General features: G+C 36.2%; 1 pseudogene; it reads right to left on the bottom strand.

Moving 5' to 3' along the window:
• Positions 1-426: 426 nt before the first annotated feature.
• LOC133308939 (dol-P-Glc:Glc(2)Man(9)GlcNAc(2)-PP-Dol alpha-1,2-glucosyltransferase-like) lies at positions 427-2,071 on the bottom strand (annotated as a pseudogene).
• Between the last annotated feature and the right edge of the window lie 3,276 nt (positions 2,072-5,347).

Raw genomic sequence — 5,347 nt, 5'->3', positions numbered from 1 at the left:
ATTACCTAGAACGACACTTCCATTCCAACATAGAAATAAAAGAAAGGCTACTAAGACAGTGATAAGGGGACAAAATGAAATTAAAAGCTCCCATTTCTTATGCCATAATGTTAAAAGGATTGCCTGCATTTCATCAACCAAACCTGCTAATTTGCAAAATAATATCAATATCTGTATTTTAAGTATTACACAAAAAAGATGGGAGTGAGACATTATTAGCTTTTTGCTTATAAACTTATTTCCTTATGAAAATAAAGCAGACCTTGTAGTTTTCATACTTCAAGTTGAGGAATTGTGTCTAATGCGAATACACAAGAATTATGTTTATAATAATAGAGTACACATGCTTGGGCCCTATTTAGATGATTTGGAAGTAATAAATAATAACTAAACACTCTATATACATTCTAACATTTATTAAATAGGTCAAAGTGAACCTGAAGAGAAATGCGAGGATGCAAGTGTACTAGGCAAAGAGCTTTCAACAGTACCAACCGATTTAACAGACTTAGACTTTCACTTTCTCATATATAAACCCACTGTACTCGTGACAGTTTCATATGCCAAACTAGGTTTACCCATAGATACATCTGACTGCGCTGTTCTTGCATGATCCTTTCCATGTGTCAGAGACAAATCTATGATCCCAGTGCATGCAACAAAAAGTACCCATATAATATTTGTCTGTCGAATAACAACTGAAAAGGCTCCAATCTAGATAATAAAGTCGTATAAGTTATCACATCTCTATAAAATGCTAACAGTAAAAAATTGTCCATCAATAAGAAGCATCTATAAATCTATTCATCAACACACAGGAAAAAAAAAAACAAACGAAAATAAAAAAGGAAGAGAGAAAGAAAAAATCAATAGCTTAAAAGATCTGCCAAATACCTTTATAAAGTCATCAAAATAAAATGATTAATATTTATACAATCTCATTTCTAAAGTTCAGGAATGAACAATTCCTACATTTGGCTTCCTCATCTGCAAGATTATGTCAGAGTTTACAAGCATCAAGAGTTGTACAAAGGGAAGGCGAGTCTTGGAGCATGAATAAGGTTGCTCCTTTGTAACTGAAATGTCACGCGTTAGTCTAGGGAACAGCTTCTTTGCAAAATTACAAAAATAAAGCTGCGTATAATCTACTTTCATTCTTACTCTCATAAAATCAGAGAACTTTGTGCACCGGGGTTTGTCCTTTTAGAAGTTATACAACGTACAAATAATCACCAGAAAATAAAGTAAACAACCTAAGATGTTTATGATCCAGAAGCAAGCATGAAAGAGAAAAAAGTCAACACAGAGATGCATATGAACCGATCTTAGATACAAAAATAACGATAGATCTTTGAATTCATATATAAACAACTAATTCTGTAAAATTAACTTTCCCAAACTCAGATCCACCATGAGGAATTGATAAGGCAATAATGAGAACTTAATGGGTCTTCAAGTTCAAACAATGACAAGAATATATTCTTTCCTAGTTATAGTAAATACTAAGGATCATAATTAGAAAAAATTAAGTGTTTTCCGGCAAATATGTTCAATACAGATACAAAATTATAAACAGAAGGCATCTGTATCTATAATCACTATTTTCAGAAACAGAGGTTAAAGAAGTGCCACAAGATATTAAAATAGAGGAACTAGGATGAAAACTATACATACACAAAAACAAATATAACACATCAATCCAATTTCATAATCATCTATTGATGCATAGCCTGCACTGTAGTAATAGATGCAAATGCAACATCCGTATAATAGAGAAAAGTGAAGAACCAGTGGAGTGGGTACAGGGACAGGACCACTGCATGAAGCATTTCCTTTCTATCATCAAGAGTAGGCTTCAAGTGAGTCATTATGTCATAAATAATTATGCTGCATATGACTGCTAAGACACCATTAATTGATCGAAGAATTGCAGCAGAGCATATATCAGAAAAAGTTGAAATAGCTTGTGTAGTGTAAAAGCATAGAAGGCTAGAAATAAAAAAGCAACATGGGCAAGTGAAAGATAGTACCTCCAGAACTTTTTACTTGGGCTTGGTGTTTGATACGACATTCTATTTTTCAATAATTTATATTTCGTTGTTGATAATATTCATCTAATTGGAATCATTTAAGTCACTCAACCTCCTGATCCAGAGATTTAGGCAGTACTGAAAATATTATCTTCTTAAAGAACCATATATATGCAAACATTTTAGTAAACAACAGAAACCAAGCCTTATCCCACTAGATGAAGTTAGCTATATGGATCAAGTCATACAACTGGACTATTTCCAAACCAGTTCCTATCAGTCACCAACTTCAATTCCAGCTTAGCAGCGGATCAACAATCTTATAGCTAAGCAAAGCAAACAACAAGCTGTTAGGAAATAGGATTCCATCCGACAAAATAATAACAACAAATAAAGAAAATTGAAAGCAATAAATGGACACAAATATTTTATGTGGGAAAACCCTCAAAGTAACTGAAGTAAAAAAACCCACGGGTAAGAGTAGAAAATATTTACTATGGAATCTCCAAAATTACAACATCCCTTTTATGACAAAGAGAGAACAATTTTATCTCTCTCTTGAACTAGGAATATTTCACACATAATACACTCAATATAATTCTTGTTTGCTGGTCCCAAGTCCTTCATTTCAAACTCCCTAGCCAACTGTGCCTTTAATTCTTGAATTAGATCTTTGTTGGGGCCTGTCACCAACATATCATCAACATATAACAGCAAGATAATGAAATCATTCCCAAACCTCTTGAAATAAGCACAAGGGTCTGAACTGAGTCTGTTATATTCAAGGCTTAATATGAAGGAATCAAATCTCTTATACCAACACCTCGGCGCCTGTTTGAGACTGTATAGAGATTCGTTAAACCTGCAAACCAAGTTCTCCATTTCTAGTTCTTCAAAACCTTTTGGTTGGAGCATATAAATTTCTTCTTCAAGATCTCCATGAAGAAATGCAGTCTTTACATCTAACTGCTCTAAGGTGGTGTTTGGTTGGGGAAAAGTAAAAATTTTGATGGGTAAGTGTATGTGGGTATTTGTCTTCACCACGTTTGGTTGGGGATTTTCAGTAGATTTTCCCATCTAACTCACTTGGCTAGGAAACGAGAAAGAGGACCAAAAACTGGAGAAACGCACTATTCAGAAACCGTTTGAAGATGTGGAATTGTTGTTCAAAATCGGATAAATGAAAAAGGTGATGAAATGTTGGTCAAGTTTACCCCTGCTTCAGTTTACTGCGTAAGAAAAAAAATAGGTTCTGGAGGGCATTTACTGCGTTTGGAGCTACTCAAGGTATTTTATTTCTACTTTCATTTTGATTTGAGAAAATACTGAGTTTCAATTCTTGTAGGATTTTCACTTTCCGTGTAGATTTGTTAATCTTGAATGCTGGTTTGTGCGAGTGAAATGGGAGTGGTAGAGAATGAGAACGAAGAACCCAATATGAAGAGAGCAAAACAGAGTGATTCTGTAAATTTCATTCTGTTTTGTTAATCTTAAATTTCATTATGTAAACCCAATATGCTGGTTTGTGCGATGGAAAACCTTGCTGGTTTTTTCGAGGATATTTTTGTAAATTTCATTAAATTTTCCCATCAATATTTTATCTTCAGCCAAACACACATTCAGAAATTTAATTCAATTTTCCTGGTAAAATTTTGCTCAACCAAACAACTTTTTTACAACTTTCCTATCTAACTCACTTTTCCTCCAAATCCCTAATATTTACATTTCCCTAGTATTAAAAAATTTCTCCCCAACCAAACACTACGTAAATGTAAGTTGAATATTGCACACATAGCCAGTACTATACGAATTGTAGTGAGACGAACCACAGGTGAAAATATTTCAATAAAGTCAATACCTTCTTTCTGAGAATAACCTTTCACCACCAATCTTGCACGATACCGCTCCACCTGATCATCACTATTTCGTTTGATCTTGTATACCCATTTGTTTCCAATGGGCTTTCTTCCTTGCGGTAATGCCAAGAGTTCCCAAGTCATATTCTTATGAAGGGCTTCAATTTCTTCCTGCATTGCTGTCATCCACAATGATGCATCCGAGCTAGTTGTTGCTTCTCGGAACGTTGATGGCTCTCCATCTTCTGTTAGAAGACAGTATGCAACATTGCCCTCCATAACATAGTCAGACTTCCTGGTTGGTGTTTTCTTCTCACGAGCTGACCGTCGAACTTCTGCAGTTTCAGACTCAACTGGTTCTTGCTCCTCGTGTTCTGTGGTTACTTCAGAAGAATCTTGTTGTCCAGATTCGTCTTCCACCTGAATTGTCAATTTTTCTGAATTGTTAGCTAAATTGATACTTACATTTTTCTCCTGCAGCTTATCTTCTGCAAATAGTACATCTCCGTTGATGACGACACTGCGGGCAGTAGGATCCCACAACCGATACCCCTTAACTCCATCAATATACCCTCAGAATCTGCATCTTCTGGATTTTGGATCCAACTTTTTGACTTCTTGGGTGTTTTATATCACGAACACAGGACTCCCAAATGTGTGTTGTGCGAATAATCAACTGGCTTAACAGTCCACATCTCCATCGGTGTCTTCAGATCAATCGCCGTTGATGGTGAGCGATTAATCACATAACAGGCAGTGTTGACTGCTTCGGCCCAAAATGACTTCGCCATACTTGCAGTTCTCAACATAGCTCTAGTTCTTTCGAGTAGAGTTCTGTTCATCCGCTCTGCCACTCAATTCTGTTGCGGAGTTTATGCCACCGTGAATTGCCTTCTGATGCCTTCCTGATTACAAAAGGCATTAAATTCATCACATGTATATTCTGCCCCTTTGTCTGTCCTGAGACACTTGATCTTCTTCTCTGTCTCCAATTCTATCTGCGCTTAGAATGTCTTGAAGACTGAAAATACATCTGCCTTCCTCTTCATTGGGTACACCCAACATCTCCTGGAATAATCATCAATAAAAGATACGAAGTACTTCGCTCCTCCCAGGGACATAACCGGTGCTTGCCATACATCAGAGTGAATCAATTCCGGAATATTTTTACTTCTAGAATTAGATGCAGTGAACTTCAATCTATGTTGCTTACTTGTAACACAATGCTCACAAAAGGGTAAAGTTACCTTTGTGAGACCAGGGAGTAGTTTTTGTTCAGCCAGAATTTTCAACCCTTGTTCTGACATGTGGCCTGTTTTGCGATGCCACATCTTTGTTATATCTTCCTTAGAATTGGTTGATGCAACAGATGCTTCTGCCTCCAGATGCGTCTCTCCCATAAGCTTGGACAAGTTTGCTGCAATCCTCTCACCTTCATCACTACAAGTGCACCTTTGATAA

This window comes from Gastrolobium bilobum, unplaced genomic scaffold (genome assembly GCF_033153095.1).
Source record: "Gastrolobium bilobum isolate Gb01-03AN ecotype WA unplaced genomic scaffold, APGP_CSIRO_Gbil_v1 utg35244, whole genome shotgun sequence".
In the NCBI taxonomy this organism is placed as follows: Eukaryota; Viridiplantae; Streptophyta; class Magnoliopsida; order Fabales; family Fabaceae; genus Gastrolobium; species Gastrolobium bilobum.
The sequence above is the reverse complement of the archived record's forward strand: the minus strand, read 5'-3'. Positions and strand labels throughout refer to the sequence as shown.